This window comes from Aulostomus chinensis, chromosome 20 (assembly GCF_037954235.1).
Source record: "Aulostomus chinensis isolate RoL2024-O1b breed Wild chromosome 20, RoL_Achi_v1.0, whole genome shotgun sequence".
Lineage (NCBI taxonomy): Eukaryota > Metazoa > Chordata > Actinopteri > Syngnathiformes > Aulostomidae > Aulostomus > Aulostomus chinensis.
Genome location: NC_141339.1, coordinates 22641250 through 22662692, shown reverse-complemented (window position 1 = coordinate 22662692; position 21443 = coordinate 22641250). Strand labels below are relative to the sequence as shown.

General features: G+C 44.2%; 1 long non-coding RNA gene and 2 other non-coding genes across 3 annotated transcripts; all 3 read right to left on the bottom strand.

The window, feature by feature from the left end:
- Nucleotides 1-419: 419 nt before the first annotated feature.
- LOC147243289 (uncharacterized) lies at nt 420-4199 on the bottom strand. Its single transcript, XR_015110640.1, has 3 exons — nt 3766-4199; nt 1921-2113; nt 420-1786 (listed from the first exon to the last, which is right to left on the bottom strand). It is a non-coding gene; the product is annotated as an uncharacterized LOC147243289 (long non-coding RNA).
- An 11956-nt stretch (nt 4200-16155) lies between these two features.
- On the bottom strand, nt 16156-16228 carry trnar-ccu (transfer RNA arginine (anticodon CCU)). The gene has a single exon. It is a non-coding gene; the product is annotated as a tRNA-Arg (tRNA).
- Nucleotides 16229-19204: 2976 nt separating this feature from the next.
- On the bottom strand, nt 19205-19277 carry trnar-ccu (transfer RNA arginine (anticodon CCU)). The gene has a single exon. It is a non-coding gene; the product is annotated as a tRNA-Arg (tRNA).
- Nucleotides 19278-21443: the final 2166 nt, after the last annotated feature.

The window sequence follows — 21443 nt, the reverse complement described above, 5'->3', positions numbered from 1 at the left end:
AGCGAAGCCACACTAGAACAAAAACTCTGGACTCAGGTGAGGGCCCAGGTGTGAGGCTGACGGGGACAGGATTGGCTAACGCGACACACAGGTGAAAGGGTCGGGAAAAAGACAGGAAGTCAAACAAGAAGGGGACACATGAGGGAGGAACATTTCAGAATAATATAGGACATCTTAAAAAAACAAAAACAAAACAGGGTTGAACCCAAAACTCAAGATTTCACCGAGAAGACAATAATCACAGCTAGAATCACAGATACAGTCAGTAGAGGCTGGCTTAGCTTTACATTTTTGAATTTCATGGCTTTACAGCGGGGAAAAAAGGATCCTTATTGACTTCCTTGGCTCTGTCTCAGCGGTGTTTACTTTCTTAATCAGATGTCGTGCCACCAATACATTATGCATTGTTGAGAGGTTGCGCTTATTCCGTATATTTCTTATAAGATGGAGCTGTCCTGAAATGACACGCATCACTTGCAGCAGCCTAGAGAACTCGATCCTGCATGACCAGCAGGCGTAAAGAGGTTTGTCTCACATCTGTTGTCAATGGATGACGTGGTTCTTGAGGCTGAGCAGCTGGACGACCGCTCTGTTTACCACGCCGTGTACAGTGCTGTTGACAACAGCAAACACATGCAGATATAATCTCGTATTTTTGGGTAGGAAAGTTGTGTCAAACTAGATAACTCATGCAGGAGGGAGTCTTAAAACCTGGATATAAGTGAACAATATTGAATGTTCGTTCCCTTTGTCTGAAAGTCATAGGTTTTTGTTCAAACGCCTGTCATAAAGCCTGTGGTTCCCACAAGCTTGAGATGTTTGAACATTTTGATCTGTGACATAAAAACACATCGGTACGTTCCAGACTTATAACTTTAAAAGCTTTTTATGTGTCTTAAAAGTGCTGGATGCTAACGTGAGGCTAAATAAGACTGCTGGAGGTGTAGCGGACGTTAGCACATCTGTGTGGTGGTAGTTAGTAGCATAACGTTAGCTTTGTACTTCTCGTGATTGCGTGTAAGCGTCATATCACACAAACGTGTTTCTTTCGTGAAGTTTATTTGGTGAAACAAAGTCTGGCTCATACACATTTTTCTGCAAAAGTGCTTTTTTTTTTTAGCAATAATCAAAATGCAAAGATCAACAATCTCATTAGCCTTGAGCTTGAGGGATCCCATGAAGATGCTAACTGCTAACTGGGTTGCCCTTCAGAAATACCTGTGGAACTCCATAAAATAACCCTTTTTTTCTTCTTCCCAGAGCAAATATTTTAAGCTATTTTTTTCGGTTAACTTGAAAGAACCACCGTGTCCTGCGTCCTCAGCCAACACTTGAATTTTCGCGCAGTGTTCCTCCAACACAGCATATCCTGCAGCTGCGATACTCCTGCGCGTAGCGTTTTATACAACAGAAATGTCATCTCAGTGACAACAGAGGAACCTTACAAGCTGGAACATACCAAGGCCAACATGGAAATGCACAGAAGCAACAGGACCTCTCTGCCAGTGGGGACCCATGTAACATGATTGCAGCATCATACGCAAGCGTGGGCTGACACACGATGCTGAACGGTGCGTCTGTGCATGTCTGCAAGAAAAAAAGCCACTTGAACGGCTGAGTGATTCATGGCGACTGCAACATGAGGAGCATTGGCAGAGGCAGCCCAAGTCCTCCAGTGTAAAGCTGGCACTGAGTCTGCCCGGGGCTGGAGACGTGTTCCTCTTTCCACTTTGTTTAATATGAGTTCAGTCAGCACAGTGCCAAACTCCAGAAGCTCTTTTCACATCTGTAAGTTTTGCAGTTCCCAGTTTAAAAAAAAGAAAAAAAAGAAAAACCATTTCACTTAACATAAATCTTAATGGAATTAAATGCTTTGTGTGTGTGTTGATTCGCTCGTCAAGCTTCCTCCGAATAACTCACAAAGATTTTTTCCGTTTGGCCCACGCCTCATCCACACTTCTATTCACCGTCTTGTGAACAGTTAACGGAAATGACGGCACGACCGGGAAGAGCTCTTAGCGGATGCTAGTTCCTGGAGAGGCGCTTGTCAGGCTGCGGCGGAGAGAGATGATTCTTCTTCTGGTGTCTCCCGCTGCATCACAACCTGCCAGGCCTTTGTGCATAAATCATGATGGAGTCAATAAATCAACGTAACACCAGACAACCACAAAGACATACACATTTGAATCAATAATCCCACGAAGGAGCGTCATCACGCGGCTCAAAGCTGGACTGCAGATGTAAATTTAAAATAATATATATATTTATATATAAGAGTTCTTGCAAATTTATCGAGGGTCAAACGGAGTCTTTGGGAATGCGTCAGCTCTCGGAGCCCTCAGAGAAGAGCAGGATCTAAGACCTGTTCTAGGCAGTCAGGATTTTTGGGCCTCGCTTTCGCTGATCTCCAATGATGCCTCTGGGATTTATTTGTCGTGAGTTGATAAATTGTCCTCCAGTCATCAATGTTTTATGACGTTCCCGTTCGCGGCGAATGGCTGTCGAGACTCCCCTTCCTGAAACTTTGACAATAAAATGTCAAACTGAAGAGCACAAATCTCAGTTAAGTGTTTGTCACGAACGCGGGAGCGTTTTGTGGACTATTACTCATCCCATTTCAGTCTTCTTCTTCTTCTTCTCTCCTTTTAAACTTCACAACCAGTTGGTTTAATGTTTCATTAAAACCTGTGCGCGGCCACGTAACGGCAGAATCCTTTGAACACCTAAATTCAGACCACACTCACTCCAGAGCCTCGCTTTGGGCCTCCAAACCCACTTTGACCTCATTAACTGCCTCCACTTCTTCTCATTTTGGGCATCAAAGCACAGTTTATTTGAGCCGTAAAGTAGATTTGTAGGTAATTCACAGTTTAAACCCTGTTAAGAAATTATTAACCATTTCAGGGATTTACCGAGGGTGGGGCTAAGCATCCACCTCCAGAAGCTGTTAACTGAAAAAAATAAATTAACAAATAAAAACAAATCAATGTTTAGAATGAAGACATAAATGTTTCCCTCAGTTTGATTATCTTGAGGCTACAACATAAAATATTCATGTCCATAAGATATAACTCCATCCATCAATTTAATTAACTCATGGTAACGACACATTACTTGTCCCCAGCATGGAGACAAGTGGTCTAACAGTCGAAATAGCTACACTGAGGCAAAAATCTAATTAATTCGAGAACGGGAGGTGTAACTTGAGGGAACAAGTTATATCCTGTGGCTTTATCATCCAAGGTGTTTATATCTTGATGATACAACATCTTTTGTCCTTTCCAAAAGCCACCCTGCGCTTCCGAAAACTGACTTCACAACGTACACTTAAAATTTAATTAAGTGTATCTGAGTCGCCGCACAGTCCCGGAAAATACCTCAGACGTCAATCTGCTTGGATGAAAATGTAAATAAGGTTCCTCCCACAACGACTTCCCTGTCATTTACAACTTGGTGCACCAGCGGTGATGCGTGGGGCGCTGATGGGGAAGCGCGGCTGGATCGTTAAGTGTGTACGGGCCTGTCTGTTAATCGCTTAATAATTGGATGTGATGGCAGAACGTAGGCTGCGGTGATGAATTACCGGCAGCCGAGCTGTGAGCGCAGCAGGTCGGTGGCAGATGCTGCAGGTGCTTAGTTGGTGGGTGTGTGTGTGTGTGTGTGTGTATCCCACTGCTCTTACACATGAATACTAACACATGCAAAGACAGGCATGTTCAAACAGATAAGAATTCGCATACATGTCTAAACATTAGAAGGGCTTACCTACAGTCGAGGGAAACTTGCGTCGCAAATTCAAACATGAAAAAAGATGGAGGGGGATGAAGTGGATCCTTGGGGGCATCCACACACACACACGCGCACACACACACACACTGGTAAGCCAGTCTCACGGGGAAGCCATTAAAACAGAGCTTGTAGAGAGGCAGCCCACCGTGTAGAGATGTGCTCTGGGCTCATGGTGGAGATGCCGGCAGGAAAGCTTGTCTAATCTACTCTTCATGTGAAGTGGCACTGCTTCAGTTTTTATTTCAGGGATCCGAATCTTCCCTTTTGTTCTTTTCCTGCCATTCTCATTTAATTGTCAGTACTGGGCTTTTTTTTTTTTCCCCTCCTCATGTAGCGTTGCCAGATTAAATATAAACCTGATTAAACTGATGGCACATGACCCAAAAAAGTCTCACATGGAAGGATTTTGATGAAATTTGGTGGAAAGATGGGTAATAGTGCAGTGATTTAAGTGATTAATTTGGAGTGGGGGGGGGGGTAAGCTCCATCAAACTGTACATCCTGAATAAAGACACTTTTTTTCTGGAGACCTCCTTGAATCCATGTGAAATGCAGGAAGGAGGAACTTCATCTTGCTCATGATCTGAATCCATGATCCAAGACAAGATTTCAAGTTTTCTGACAATCATCCTGGTTTGGGTCGGTGACAGCGTGACAGCAAAAACAACTTCCTCTTGTTAAAAAATAGATTCTACTTCCTGATTTTTGCTTAGCAAGACTTTTGTGGGAAGGGAATAACTGGCGCGGGACCATAGAGTCATAATAGCTGGGGTCATTTTTTTTCAGGCAGTTTTGTAATATCTGTGTAAAAATGGCATCCTAATCATCAACCTTTACAATCTAGTCAGACGACCAGCTGAGGAAGCAAAAAAGAACCTCATTACAGTAAATGATTCCTAACATTGAGAGGTACTTATGCCTCAAAGCTACTCTAAACATTAAACTTGTCCTTTCGTGCTATTAACTCGCTCTGTTTCATAAAGAGCAAGGAGACGCATTTGGGAGTCTTTAAAGCATTAAATAACACAAATGTAAGGTTTGTAAGAAGTGTTGGAACATGTGCCAGGAGGGTGCAAAAGGAGCCCCAGAGAGACCCGCGGGGAGCGGTGAACACGTTGTGCGACGACTCCACTCCGAAGAAGGGTTCCACTGCTGCGGATGCGCACCGGGATTCAGAAGTCGCCTTAAGACAAGATTTGGGTACATTTCAGTGATGACAGCAGAGTGGAGAGAAGGATCCGTGAGGTCCTGGCAGGACTCCGTGTTCCACAGTGCTCTTGTTGGATTGTCGGAGACCTCATCCTCAACCTGCTATTCAGGCCAAACAGCTTTGTAGAGCAGCAGCTTTTCACACCTCTTCCCTGCACCAAAAAACACACATTTCCGGGAACCCACATGACTTTAATTTCTTTTTTTCATTATTTATTTTGGAAGTTATCGGTCAGATATTTTGGCTGAGGGCAATTGTTGCCTGTGTTTGCAGAGCTATTTCGCGGGGCAATTCTAATCTTCCCAAACCCAGCACTGGCTTTCACACCAGATGAACCCAGATGTCCAGTTATATTAAAGTAAACAGAATATTTGCTCTCTGCCAGGAAATGTCAATCAGATATGAAACAGGTATTCAGATGGAGGGGTAAAAATATAGATATGTGCTCAAAAGCTTAACAGAATCCCTCATAAACTTAAGTTCCTTCTGCAAATCGGGAGAGAATCTTGTTGGGGCTCAGCCAGGCTTTTCTGTCCTGTCCAAGATATAAATGACCATATGTAGTCTTTTTTTTACACTTAAACAAGTATTTTTTATGCCTCAAAGGTCATATGACACAAAAAAAAACATGTTTTCAATTTCCTTATATTTGATAACCCTGATGAGGTTGACGATTAAGTTATTTATCCCCATTCGTTAGCAGAAGGCTAACAGGAGCTAGCTAGCTACATCGTGTTGAGGCTGTTAAACTTATGAGTATTATACAACGCTGGTGAAATGACTAATTTTCACTATCACAGTTGACCCATCTGCTCTGGTGACATTTGGAATACGCAGATGGGGCGGAAAATTACATCATTTATCCATATTTGTGAGCATAGGGCTAACTGGACGCAGCTAGCGCCACTGTAGCTCAATGGCTAAAATCCTTTTGTGGCTGTTTTGAAGGTAAAAAAAATCTGTCAAAATGACTTGTTTCACTTTCACATTTTGACAAATTTGCTCTAACAGTGTTTAGAAAGTCCGAAGGGGTGGACAAGTGTTATTTATTCACATTCGTTAGCAGTGCGCTAGCCACAAAGTAGCAGCCATTTGACAAATTTGCTCTGACAGTGTTTAGAAAGTCTGAAGGGGCGGACAAGTGTTATTCATATTCGTTAGCAGTGCGCTAGCCACAAAGTAGCAGCCTCTTCAGTCAGTCTAAGCGTTGCGCTCTGTCAAGCGGTTGCGTTACACACATTCACAGGGCCTTGATTAGCTACTACAAAAAAGATTATTTTTCAGTTGTGGTTGCTGTGCTTGTAACTACAACAGCAGTGTCGGATCAGAATATGTTTGTACGTGCGGCTCTGATGAAAATGCCCCATTGATGCATTTTGTCATTTAATTTACAAGACTGGAAATATCTTTTTTTTATTATTGAGCCGTGTGAAATCAAAAGTTTGGGAGACTGTGATGGGGTCTTTCGTCTACATTTTGTGTCTGTCATTCTGTTTGAAACCGAGAAAACCCATCATGCATCCATGTGTGTGTTTCTCTCTCGCTCTCTCTCTCTCTCACACACACACACACACACACACACACACACACACACAGGCTCCAGGGAAGCCTTGGTGATTTTTCATGATGCTCCAAAATTAACGGGGAATGCGATGGGCGAAGCACTGCAACATGACTAAACATAATAGCATTTCACTAGGATAGATAAGAGACGCTCTCATGAATACTAATAAGGGAAAGGAGGAGGGTCAAGAGATGTACATGAAATATGGAGAAGGGGAGAGAAGGAGGAAAGACAGAAGAAGAGAGTTGCGGTAGAAGGGGGATTAAGAGATGAGGAGGAGAGGCGGCTGGAGAAGGGGAGGTTCTGGTCCTTCTGTCTCAGTTCACAATCTCAGTGTTGGATCTCAAGGGCTGACTTGTGTTCATACATGCCACCGTTCATCGCTACGCGACATTGGGGCTGTGCCATGGGGCAAATACAGTCAAATGTCCTGACGTTTATTTTTACACAAAAACTGCTTCCAAATATGAACAACTTCTATCTCGTGGCCTCAAAATAACTTAAGTGAGGGAACAAGTCAAATGTTTTTGCGAGCACGTTACATCTTGTTACCTCAAAAATAACAAAACTGAGGGAAATAAGGATTTTGAGAGAGCAGGTTAAATCTCAAGGCCTCAATAAACCCAATTAAAGGACAAGTTAAATCTTGTGGCTTCGAAATAATTTTCTATGACCTCTCCAGGACTCTGACATCTTCAGATGTTTCTGGTTTATAATCTTGGTACCAGTACTTCCCACTTCCAGTCCTCCCAATTTAAAAAGGTTAGCTTAGCGATGCAAAGGAGTTTGTCCCAGTCTGACCCTGTTCACTGGGCTTTATGGCTCAAAAACAACTTGGATGTTTGTTTTTATTAGTGGGTGAAGTCAGACGAGCAGGTTATTATTCTCTTTTACTCACTTTAAATTCCTCCAGATTAGAATGTCAGCTAAAAGTCAAAAAAATGTCAAATGAAAATGTAATCTGTCGTGTATTTATGTGCGCATTTACATTTTTATGATCTCACTCAATAACCTCTACATCCTTCGTATTCAGCCCTGAAGATGCTTTAAAAAGCTTTGAGTGAAGCGTAACACAGCTGCCGCCGCCGCCGCCGCAGCTCTGCTCGCGTTGCTGACAGGTATTTAAGAGAGGCATTTATTTCTCATTCAGTGGATATCAAGCTCATTCAAAACCTACACCCCCCCTCCCACGGCTGGTAGATTGGTAGTCAAGAGCAGCAGAGTTTTTCATCGAGCATTCAACACAGTGAAGCGTGGCACAGCTGTCGGCACTCCAGGTAGTACTGACTCCTCCACCGCTTCTCCATCACGACCATGTGTGATGGGTGGAAACAACCATGCCCTCCTGGTCGGGAAACCTTAAAATTACAAAAAGATGTAAATACAGTATGTTTTCGTTCAACCGCCATTACATTTATTTTCAGATAATCCATCACTCTGCAAGAGTGGGAACCTCATTTTCTCAGTTTTATTGGAATATGTCCTTTTTGAATTATTATTTAATGATGTAATACTGTCAAATTATATAATACAAAAGCCGGCTTTAAAGGAATAAAGCAGCTTTTTGGGGGGGGATCTACTCAAGACCTATGCTAGTTAGCTTAGCACAATGAACAGAAACAAATGGGAAGTGCTAGCATACCTACATAATGATCAAATCCACTTTCATCCAAAACTGTGTTTTCTCCTGCATCACGCAACCAGCATAACATTCAGTCATGAAATCCTTTCCTTGAGACCACTCAGCTTTATACCCGCTAATAATTTCCTGAGTTGTCGCAGCGATTTGAAGAAGTACTTCAAAATTCTGGGCAACAAAACAAAACATTTGTTGACCCCTAGTGGAGCTGCTGCTGCTGCTCATACTGACCGACTTTGCAGGAGGGGATGAGGAGGACTAGGAACCAAAACCCTGAAGCAAACGTCTTTGGTGACTTTTGAGGGAGGCGTGCTAACACTTCCCACCCGCTACCATTCATCCTGCCAAGCTAACTAGCATTAAAGTATTTCCCAAAAAAGTTGCAGTGTTCCTTTAAGAATGACCCCACGTGATCACATGCCACATCCGCAAGAACGTGAATCGGCGCCGACACAAGCGACTCTGACATCACCCAGCTTACAAAACGCTCCTCTTGAGTAACTACCAATGAAGAAGTCACTTAATTTCAGACAAATTAACTTCTTTAGCGCTGGCAAAACAACGGGGTGATTAATAGCCCGGCTGTAAATGAGCTCTTCAAACTGAGGGGTGAAACTAATTAGAATGTAAGTGTTGGAATGTTTAAAGACAGTCAGCATAAAATGTGCTGTGTGAATGTTGGTTTTAGCTAAACTGCACCGTGTACATACACAGCACCTGGAGGGTTTCAAGTCCAGCGCGTGACTTCTGCTCAAATATTTTTTTTCCGGCTGCTTTTCTCCTCTTTGATTAGAGTCTGGCTGTCAGAACCTTGAGTTTTTGTTTTTTTTTCATTGTCAGAAGTTGATCTCTGTGCAAGCAAGGAGAGATAACCTGCGACGAAATCTTACGCACTTATCAATAAATGTACGGGAGAGGAGTCGGAATGCACTTTAACAGCAAGTCTGAGCCTCAGGCCAGAGGTGGATTACTGTAACTCCAATCCGAACGGAGCACCTCAGGGGTTTGTCTGCTGCGTCACATTCAGACTTTGAATCGCTACAGAAAATAAACTCGCTGAGGAAACACAAATGTATGAGACTCACCCTTGCTGTCCAGCAAGACTGCCTTAAAAAAACAAACCACCACTTTTATGATTTCTGCAGCATCGTGGAATCGGGAGAAGCGCAGACATCAACTCAGTAACACACCTCACTTTGTGGCAATCAACAAGTTGTTGGTCTGTAGTTTGCAGTCTTGACTTTGTTTGAACCACGGCGCTCTTCCAGAGCTGAAATATTATTCATATATGTTCATATATGTTTATATATATCCATCCTTTTATTTGGTTTTCATTCCAGGTTTGACTTCTTTACTCTATCTTGCTGCGCCTTCTTCTTCTTACAGCAGCGGGCAGGAGACCTAGCGCCACCTACTGCCGAACAAGCCCCAAATAGTCACAATAACACGAGCAGATAGAAACAAGTGAGTTTGCGTTTTCTTTCGGCGACAGCCTGACAACTGCCGGCTGATTTTATACACATAAAAAGTCGCGTTTTTCTCTGAAATGTAACAGCAAACACACACACACAGTCCTGCTTTCTCTGTTTACGGCTCGTGTTGCACCTGCGGTGAAGATTTACCGTGCAGACGCCGCTGGGAGTGCAATTTTAAAGTCAGCCGTAAATGAGAGCTGAAGCCGAGAGCGAGGTGTCCCTGGCCTTTCGCGCCAATGCGAAAATAATTCAGCTGTGAGACAGAGAGCGTCAGCCACACTCATCCCTACAAGAACAGTGATGCGTGGTCGCGTGGGGCCAAGCAGGGGAATGAGTCGGGGGTTGAAGCCGGCCAGCTGCACGGCGACTCTGCCTGGCTCCAAACCGCCGTAGCTTGAGTGACACGATCCGCTGTGATGACGCTGACATGAGCAGGTGGACTTCAGAAATGGCTGCAGCGGCTCGATATGTTTGACTGCCACACACTGTAGGTAACAAGACTTCTCCACCGTTCGAAGGAGAATGACAGAAGCAGAGAGTAAATGTCTGCATCGCTGCCCTGAATACTATTCCAGCCCTGAATAATCTAATCTCCCGGCAGCAGCCATCAATCTTACATATTAAAGCAAAGAGAGCTGAAGCGGTGGGCGGTTGGTTCCTGCAGGTTGATACGTGTGAATGTATCAAACCTTTCAGACCTGTGTGGTTTTAATGTATTTTTTTTTCTAGTTTTTCTACCTCTGCCAAGGACAACCGTGCATGTGTGTGTGTGTTTGCAGAGACAACAGATTCAGGACTGGTTTGTTTAGGGCTTCTCTTAATTCTCTAAAAGTGCCTGTAACACGGCAGTGGGCCTAAAGGTGCAGTAACGTCTGCTTAAAATAGAACCAGCCTACCAGAAAAGTCCAGTCCATTAATCTATAATCCATCAGTCCAGTAACGCGGCTGTAACAAGAAAAGTCAGTCAACCATCCTCATCTTCGTCTTCTTCCTGCGTACTAAAACCACCAAAGTCCTCATCTTCAGTGTCGGAAAGGAACAGCCTCAGGATGGCTTCTTCAGCCACTCTCCTAGTCTGTCCTTCGTCGCTCTCAAAATCAAAGAAGCCCCCCTAGTGGCCGTTAGCTGTAAAAAAAAAACACAGATTAGAACTTTATAGAACGGTGCGGCTAAAGTAGCGGCTTATAGTCCGGAATTTACGGTATTTTTTTTTGAGAAAGGTGGCTGAAAAAGTCATAAATGTCTCGCTGAAAAACACCACGTTTTTCCTCCACAAACATCGCTAAAAATAAATCTAATTTTTTTTTTTTTTCCCCTAAAAACACACATTTCTGTACCCACAATGATGAAAGAGCTGAAAAAGTCCCAATGCCGAAGTGGAAACCTTTTTATTCCAGGAAGATTTCTGGAAAAAAGTCCCAGTGACATAAGAAAAACATGCCTGAAAATGTCCTCATGTCTCACGTCTAATAGCAACTGGTTTATACTGGTCATCAATTCATGAACGCCACCCAGGGGTCGGAGAAACGAGGCCTTCAGCTTAGACCACCACTGCTAAAATAAACCAGATGGTCTTAAAGCAAACCAACAACACCCAGTTCTGTTTGACAGCGGAGAGAATTGCGATCCCTAGTTTTTCGTCCCGCGGACAAAGTACGTAAATGTGCTGAGTTTGCGGGGTTGAGGTGAGTTAATGGGCCTCCAAAACCTCGTCTGCACTTTCGGCCTCGGCACTGTAAACCCTCTCAACACCGCCATCATCAATTATTCATTATTTAGGATTCGTCTTTTAATGTTATCTGCACTTTTAGTTTTACGGCACGAGACTAAAACTGCTTTATTAAAGACATCACTGGAGATGGTGTTTCTCATTATGTAGTACAATTATATAATTTCTACTCGTGAATATGAAATCTGAGAGTACTTTTGAATCCAAGTGTAGATCCTACAGGCCGTTTATCATTCATGTTATGTCTCCATCGCTTTTTCACAGGGTTTCTTGACAGCCACGGTATAAATCAAGGCGATCATACTTAATATTATCTTTCTATGCATTATCCCATATTTTTTGACCACCAAAAACCAGTAAATGTTTTGACTCTGGACAATACGACTGCTGAAATCAGCTGTTTGACGTCGCAGAGAGTCAGCATCTGCCAGAGCAGTGCAGGTTGGACGACTCACCTCAAATATCTGGAGCTTCTCAGCCTCCATGTTGGATCCCATCAGCGCAGGAGCAGAAGTTTTCCAAACCTTTTTACGTGAAACAACTTGTCCTTTGGGTCCTGACTCAAACTGGCGTTTTGTGTCTCAGGTAGGGTATCCAAGAAAAGGACGTATTGACCGACAGCTGGTTTGAAAACTGGGACTGAGGAAGAAAACAGAATAACGGTTGGAATTGATTTGACAGGACAGACAAATCATTTCTACACTAAAACTTTCCCTTCAAACGCTGATGAGCAATCAAGTCGACTGCAGCTGGTAATTTTCTCCTGCTCATCAGTGAAGCCGGTTTGTTTTTGTCAATTTCATTTTTTTTTCTTCTTTTTAACCTGAACAATCTGGTAAAGTCTTTCAGATTAACCCCAGAACAACCGAGCCCACACCAAGTTTAAATGCAAATTGCAGAGGCAACTGGAGTGACCTCTGTTCAAGCTAAATGTCTATTTGGACAAACTCTGTTCAAGTTTGGTCCACCAAAAAACTATTTACCTCGACGTCCAGCGACCCTTCCTCAAACAAAGAAGCCAAAGTGAGGAAACTATCTGTACCGGCACTGAGGGAAAGCAGTTGGAGTACAAGGTCATGAATGGCGTTACTTGTCGTCCAGGGTGACCGTGCTGTCAGTCCCCCAAACCAGAACCCTTCACGTACCGAATATTTCACTCTCAAAATCCACAATGACTGCCGTCTGAATAAGAGCAGCTGTACGGGGCCGAGGGAACTGAAGAGCGTAGCTTCAAATATGTACACGCCTTCTTTCCAACAAAGGATTCACAGATGAGCCACTCCAAGAATGGCAGCGCCAGACGCACGTCCAGCAAACTGCAAATGTAAATGATTCGTTTCATTTGCTAAATTTACACCCTTGAACACGGTCGAGCAGCTTTGTGCAGATCAGCCGGGAGTGGATAAAACGGAGTGAGCAGAGCAGCAGTACCTTCCAAGACATGCCAAATAATTGTATGGAGCCGTTCAGTCGGTAATTTATTCCTGTAGCTGTCAAGTGTTTTAATGACTGTTTGTAGTAATGCACCCCCTGGGTACACGGCTGATTACGCTCTGATGTAACTCAATTTTTACTGGGTCGGGCCTTTTATTGGGAGCTTGTGTGTCACGCACTGAAGGAATTTTTCATCATGGCTTTCTTTATCTTCTTGAAACGCAATGGTCAGACGATGAACAAGCGCCAGTTGTGTTCGTTCAAAAAAAAAAATGGAAACTCTCTCTTGAATTACAGGCCCACAGTCGATGAAGTAATATGACCTCAGTGTAAAAATGAGACTTGAATGATTAGAGAACATAAACAGGCCAATAAGAGGGCCTGAAATAGAGACGGTGAACGTGGGGACTGGATGGGTCCCAAGTGGGCTACATCCTCCGCAGCATGGGCCACGTATGGGCCCGTTATCATGCGGGGCCCAAATGAAGGATAAACTGGCCCCACGTGTGCTGATTGGGTGACGTTAACAGTGAAAAATGTTTTTCTTCTCTGTTTCCTGTTCGTAGATAAACGAGTGTGTTCTCTCTTGAAGAAAAGGTTTATGCAAAGCAGGAATTCTCTCATCGTCTTGGGGTGGTTTGTGCTGATGTGTGTATTTCAGGGGAGCTGGAAAAGCTTTGTGATTTACCAACTTTCTGGATTCTGCAGCCACTGTACAATAAAACTTCTCTCCTTATATGTTAATTCTGGAAAAATAAAAGTACCGTAAATTCTGGACTATAAGCCGCGACTTTTTTTCGACGCTTCATGCCCCGCGGCTTATACTCCGGTGCGTCTTGTACAAGGATTTTACCTTCACCCTGGGGTGTGGCGGGCAGCAGGCAGTAATTCCCTATTGTTCCTGATGGTAGCTCCAAGTACCGTACTTAGGGAAATTCCTAGCCAAATGTTATGGTAATTTCTCTAACTACTGTACTTGGAGCGTCCAGTCCATGCCGCAGTGCAGTGTAAAAACAGCATCACACGATATTTTCAGTCATTTGTACTCACCCTCAAGATGGAGAGCAGAAGAAGGAATGCTTATGATGCAGCTTTCAAGTTAAAGGCAATCAATGTGGCGGTTAAAGATGGAAATAGAGCTGCAGCACGTAAGTTTGGCATAAACGAATCGATGGTGAGACGCTGGAGGCGGCAACATGACGAACTGACCCAATGCAAAAAAGACGACAAAAGCTTTCAGAGGTCATAATAGCAGATGGCCCGAACTTGAAAACGCTCTGAAAGACTGGGTCAACGCGCAGAGAACGGGCGGCCGAGGTGTTTCCGCCGTGCACCACGGCTTATTTACCAGTGCGGCTTATACGTGTACAAAGTTGATTTTTTTCCCTAAAATAAGCAGGCTTATATAACGGTGCGCTCTATCGTCCGGAATTTACAGTAAGTGATTTCTAAACGATGGGCCCGTATCAGATCCATGTACGGCTACAAATTCAATCTAAGAAAATAATCAAATGCAACTGATTACATCTGATTTTCTCACGTTGCCAATTAATGCCACGTCATATTTGTTACGCAGATGGCAGCGGTTCCTACGATGCAGTACAAGACGAGTGGCGCAGTGATACGGAAGCCTCACGCAGCAAACGTGCTCAGTTAAACAGCTCCAATTGGTTACAATGGTTACTGACCACAGTGATCATCTGACTGACCGTTAGCTCGTGGCTAAAAGGAATTTGGCACCACTGAAAGGTGACCAAAGAAAGTGCTCCTTTACGGTGGCGAAATCGCAAATTTCAGTGGGTTGAAACGTTACTGGGCAATGTGAGCAAACATTTAAATACAGGTCATGACATTTTATAGATTTTTATGCAGAATTTGTTACGGTTTGTAAGTGGAGTAGTGGGGAAAAAGGGACCCAGGTGCTGATGGCTTTCAAACCAAGATATTAAATATTCAAAAGGCAAAGTAACAACACAAGTATCTCAAAGTACAAACAGAAGGGGAAAAATAATGTATCAGATAAGGCGGTCAACAGGCCTACGTCCCCGACGGGTAAAAAGTACAAACAAAACCGAGATCAAACCAGACTAGACTGAAGAACTCAGATGGGCGCACGGAGGAGCGACGAGGGAGGAAATGTGGCGCGTGAAGGACAGAGACAAAAACCAGTGGCAGCAGCAACATGCAAACACACACAAAGACATCCACAGACACTGACGATGACCCAGCACGAGACACAAGGGAAACAGAGATTAAATTCACAGGGGGGAACAAGACACAGGTGGTGCAATGAACACAGGTGAGACACATGAGGTAATCACGGGAGGGAGCACAGGAAGACAGGACACCAACTACAAAATAAAACAGGAACAAGGCAAGGATCATGACAGAATTATTACATATTTTTGTTTTAGATGAATCAGCGTTAACACTGTTAATTATTATCCCCACACGAGCCGCTCCTCAAAACACAGAAACTAAAAATGAATCAAGGAAAACTCTCTTTCCTGAGTCTTAAGATGGACTGTTGCATATGACTGCGAATAATTACAGCTGAGCTCATTATGTATGTGCCCCAAATACATCAGTGGTGGCTGCAGTGTATATCAAATCAGACAGGCCTCAGAGAGAGAGAGACAGAGAGAGAGAGAGAGATCTGCTCATGCTCCGACCTCCTCTCTGCAGAGGAGCAGCTGAAAGATCAGTGGCCAACAAAGTCATAACAGAATGCAGGACCTTTTTTATTTTGGATAAGAATGAAGCAGGGGGGTTGCCCCTACCCCAAACACACAATTACACACTCACACACACACACTCACACACACACACACACACACTTTGGCGGGTCTCAGCCCTCTTACTCTTAGCTAAATGAAACTCAAGAGTCAACCAACCTGGCAGGGTACTGGGTGAGAGACATTCGCGTGGGATGAAAATCACTTAATATGTCAAATCTGATGGAAACCAGAGCGCGGTGCAACTGTGAGTCCAACACAAACTGAATCAACACCCTTTTCACTGTTATTATTAAAAGAGAGTTTGGTTCGATGTTGAATGAAGAGTCCACAACATTGGCTAGAAGGGCCCAACTTCTGGGAGACTGTAAGTTCCTGCATCCTTGACTGCTTCAGCCTCAGGACATACAGACATGTTGACCACACACACACACGCAGGGTTAAAGTTAACCCTTTGCAGCAGCTGAGCAGACCACAGTCCAGACCCAGTTACAACAAAGACTAGCAGAGGACAACTTTAGTGCATCTGCTTTGAGGTGACAGGACGAGCACACTTCAGCTGCACCACTCTGCTGTCTGTCACCCCAGATGGGACTTGAACCCACAATCCCTGGCTTAGGAGGCCAGTGCCTTATCCATTAGGCCACTGGGGCTTTACATTATGGGTTCTGATGGGTTCTGACTACATGCAAACAGCCACTGAATACAGACAAAAGGGGGATCAGGGTTGGTGTTGTTCTAGTGGTCAAAGCACCAGACAGACCTTAACGCCACCCTACTCTTACCTGCTGTGGAACACGAAGAACCAGATAAAGGGGGACCACAGGTGCATAGGAGAGGGTCGCAGGCCAATAAAAGAAGAATGAAAAACTCTGGATGGTTATCCATCAGAAACTATGAGACCGGTTGTCCCTGTAGTTATCAAGAATAAGTGGGGAGAAGCTTTTTAACTGAAATCACTTTGGGCTGAAAGCCGATTACTCTGGTGAGGAGCTAGAACCAAACCGGTAAAATGATCCATCTTTCATTGGCGTAGCCTCTCATTCTCATCTTGAATAGCTTCCTCTCCTGCTTGGCCAGAGACCAAAAGGGTAAGAGATTACAACGCTGTACCAATGCAGATTGGATGGCTGAGTTATCCAGAGTTTCATCATTTCCCCAGGAGAGCTTACGCTTGTCTAATCTTCCAAGGCTGTTTCCCCTGCTATCTACCATTTTGTCTTGAGGTAGCATTGGTCTGATTCCGATAGCCGGTGTCAGACTCTTCTTATCTGACATGACTCGTTTTGGCCTGAAGAGAGCTTTGTACATTTCCAGTAAAGACACCCATCTTTCCTAGCTAAGTTGGTTGGATGACACTTGTGTGTTTTGGTACTGAATTGTGCTATATTGTAGAGCGCGATCAATACAGCGTCTCAGGGATGACGTATGGTATGTTTGTAGGCAAACATGTAGGTTAGCATCGCCATGGCGTTCCTCGACAAAAAGCCAATGGCGTTTTCACATTTGGGGTCACTGCTGAAAATCAGCTTTGAGGCAAAAGTGGTTCAGCGTGAAATGCTGCCTTCAGAAATGAACCCAACCGTAAGGACATTTGGAGGATAAATGCTACATCCATAAATCGATCATTGGCGTTCTCAAGCTAACGTGACGATATGAGCGAAGTACACACAATCCCTGCAAGTAGCTTTGCACGTCTTCCGTTTTCCCCATGACGGTTTAATGTCTTATTGTAGTCTTATTTACCTGCTTGATAGCAACTACCCGCATTAACTTAAAAGCAGCAAAATTCACAATGATGACATTTAATGATGTGTTTCACGCGGTGTAATAGTTCCCAGCTTTTAGGACTCCTGTGCTATTCTGTTGTCGTGTACAGAAAATTCCAAATTTGATCGGATGATCAATGAGGATGGTTGCCTTCTGAAACCAGCTCTCATAGAAACACACACACAAAAAAAAAAAGATGATGAAAGTGTCTACAAAAATTAGCATCATTAGTCCAAGTAAAGCCATTCTTCGGTGTCAGGCTTCCTTGTCGCAATCAGAGGGAGCGAGCTATTCCTCCGCCTCCAGATCACGTGTGACGTTAATCTCCACTCAACTGATGAAGATCTCCGACCTCCTCCAGCGTCTCAACCCAACAAGAACAGGGAGGTTTGGCCGAGGCTCGCCACCTGGGGCTCTCTGGCACTGGAACACGCCCGCGGTGATAATTTATGAGAATTACCGTTGCCACGAGAGCCACTTTGGCAGCGGCGCGAGCTTGTGGCAGAATTGGACCGAGAGGGGGCTCATTGAGATGTAATGAGTGTGGCGAAGAAGACAGAGATGGAGGTGTTGGGAGGAGAGCTGACATGAGACTAATGTGATTATTTGGCTACAGGGAGACAGCAAAGTCGCTCTGGCATGGTCTTGTTTTTTCCCTACTGTCTGAGTGACAAATACACTGTAGGATCACAGGTGTAGGCATCATTAATACCATTTATCTACGTCGCGGAAGATGGATGAGTGGCACTGAAGCACGGTGGGTGGGAGGTACTGAGGAATTACACATGGCAGGAAACAGTCCTTCTTTTTTAAACAGTAAAAATCCTCCTGTTCGTCTGTTCAAACTTCCTTGCGTAACATGAGACTGGAGTGCTCTTGACTGGCTGGGGAGAATGCCTCGGGCGAGACTCGCTGTCACGAAGCAGATCCTTGGGAAAAGGCCACGGAGACCTCGTCCAGCTAAAAAAAACAAAAAAAAACCCAAAACAATGCTAATAATTAGTTCTGCGCTAATAGTCGTCAAACAACTGAGATCAATGCTCGTCAGGTTCCTTCTATTAATTATAAGCAACTCTCAAAGAGGATTTCGACTCATGACGGCGAGGATTCATGACAAAGAGGAAACGCTCGGCTGACATTTTAATATGTCAGTGAATTTTTAGGGTTTGTTCATGACACGAGAGAACTTTTCAAAACCTTTCCATGACCTCATCCAGATGTCTCCTCACACATTCTCATAAATGGAATAAGTTGTTGTGGGGTGATTTTAGCCTGATGTAAGACCTGCAACCTCCTCTCCATGTTTTTGACTCCAAATCCTTTTTATCTACGTTTTTATTTACAGCTAATATGTATAATTTAAAATTGTTTTTCTATGCAGTCATGTGAGGGTGTCTGCTGTGTTTTGTAAGGGGGCCATGAAGGGTGTGGAGGCTAATGTTACAAACAGTACTTTGAAGTAGAGGGAATAAAGATGAATGAAATTAAAAGTTTAGCTGCTGTGAAAACATGTAAGACATTTTTATGCCTGAGGATTTCGTATCGAAAGACCCTGAAGGGAAATGAGCTCCTTTACTCTTCCTCCAGTTTCTCTTGCGCTCACAAACTGCATTCAAGCCAAAACTGTCAGACGAGCCTCAGAGTGGAGGGAAGATGGATTTTGAAGAATGCCGATAATGGAATCATCCTTTGGCTTTTTGAGAGTCCTGGACACAGTGGCAAGCCTGCTGAATTATCCCAGACAGGTTGGAATGTGTGTAAAGTAGTAATAAAGACACACTAGCAGAAGATGGCTTCTACTCTTCCACCTCTGGGCTTTGGGCCCAGCACACTTTCCACCTCACCACTCTGCTTTGCATCACCCCAGATGGGACTTGAACCCACAATCCCTGGCTTAGGAGGCCAGTGCCTTATCCATTAGGCCACTGGGGCTTTACATCACCCGGTCTGACGGATTCTGTTCAAATGCAGACAGCCATGCACTACAGACAAAGGGGGGCCAGGCCCTTCTGTTACCTGCTGCATCACAAAAACAGAGTCGCTGATAAAGGGAGGCCATGTTGTCAGTCCAGCTGTTACCACCGACAGACCCGCTCTGACATCCATCACGCATTTAAATGCACAACCACTTCTGTCCGCGATCGAATTCTCCAGACTTCCAAGTGTGAAAGGAGACAAGAAACAAAAACCGCACGGTAACTCTCCTCGCAGACTTGAAAACGTGCAGTGACGCCTCTCAAGGTGAGGCGCTGTCCAGCAGTAGGTCACGAAACCAGAAAAAGCAATTACCATGTGGATCTGGGAAGCTCGTGTTTCCCGACAACATTCCCAACTCCCCTCCTCATTAGTGTCCATCAGAGGAGCGCGTGGACGACCTTCTCCATCATTTAAAATGCACTGGTTCAAATCTGGTGGATATACCCCGGATTCAGATCAGGAGAAATGTTGAATAAACCACACAACTTCCGAAGCTCGCGCCTATAAATCAGTATATTCATATATCGGAAAGCTGCAGCAGCAGACTGGACACTCTCTCACCTACCAGAACTACATTTTTATGTTTTATATGTTTTTGTATTCTGGATACAGTCGTTGGACGGGCTTCATTTAAGTACCAAAATCCAAAATGGCCACGCAGAAGATATTGTTGTTCCGGGAGGATTTTACATCTCTTTTGGTAAAAATAATGGATTACAGTTTCACAACTTTTATTTATTTATTATCGGGGCGGCATGTAATTGACTGAAATTACTCTCTCGGAGCTGAAAACACGGCATAAAGATTCCCAGATAAACCGCAAACAACCTGAAACAAACGGACTTTCATCACTCGGCTGCTGCAGGCTCACATAAACTTGAGGTTTAATACATTAGAACAGCTGCAAAGACTCGTGTCCTGTTTGGTTCGGACACGTTGATGCAGGAAGATTAATTGAACAATTAATGACTGTGGTTGTACGCAGTTCCCACCAAAGTAATTTATTTCAGGCCTGTTGTTTGCTGTACGGCTGGCTGATTTTTATATTTTGCAGACGTGGCTACAAACTCTGTCCGGATACCCAGCGAACATGGAATTGATGTTGGAAATGATTAAACGGATTCATTCGGGCAAACGTACGAGCCCAGTAGTTTCATGTGGTTGTTGTTGATTCTTTAAAATGTACTCTATCGTTTTGTAACAGGACTCTGGGCCTCTTGGAGGACTGCAGAGACTCACTTGGGGCCTTCAGGCTTGTTCCTTAGGCAAGGAGTATGGTACGGCTCACTGGTGTAATCTAGGTAGTAGTACTGGGTATACTGGGATGATTCCCAGCAACACCCAACAACCCCAAACCCTCCACCATAATCACCGGCACACGTGCATTGGGAGGCTATTTCCAAAGAACTGGGTGCAGTAAATATATTCAGAAGGTTAAAGCAAGGCGCTTACGAGAGTTTTCACGTTAGGAAGTTCTTCCTTGCACATTTAAGTGGGCGCTCCTACTTCCCGGAGCCGTTCCAGTGGCTGTTGCTCTGCGTCTCACATAGACTTCACCACTGGTACGGCTGGACAAGATGAAAAGGTAGCGCCTCGGGCCATCAGCTCTTCAACAAAGAGGGACAGAACATTAAATGCAGTGTAAACAGTCTTGCTGACTCAGTTCAAACAACACCGCTACGCTGAGAGATGAGCAGGACGTGGCGCGCCGGCACGTTCATGTCGTCGTCTCAAATTTACACGTTCTCTTTCTCTTGATTTCTGTGTTAAAGGAAGTCTGACACAAATCTTTCTCAGATCTCTTTCCAGGACAGGAATCCACCGTCGCCTCTGGGCTTTCTATTCGCTGTGAAACCTCGATGTGTGAACGTGTTTCTATCTCCAATAAATGAGAACAAACCAGCAGTTGAAAGCTAACAGCCATTTTTCATTTGCCTCTCTGAGGGCTGCACATTTTATTTGCCAAATTAACCAAAACAAACAAACAAACCCTGTTAATATCTCTTGGGAATGTGCTTTCTTGACAGCGTTGGTGTCCTGTGTACCTGATGGGATGTTTCTGATGAGCCTCTCATCGCTCAGGCAGCCCGATGCTTGTTCTTGTGTTCTAGTTGTCGTTCT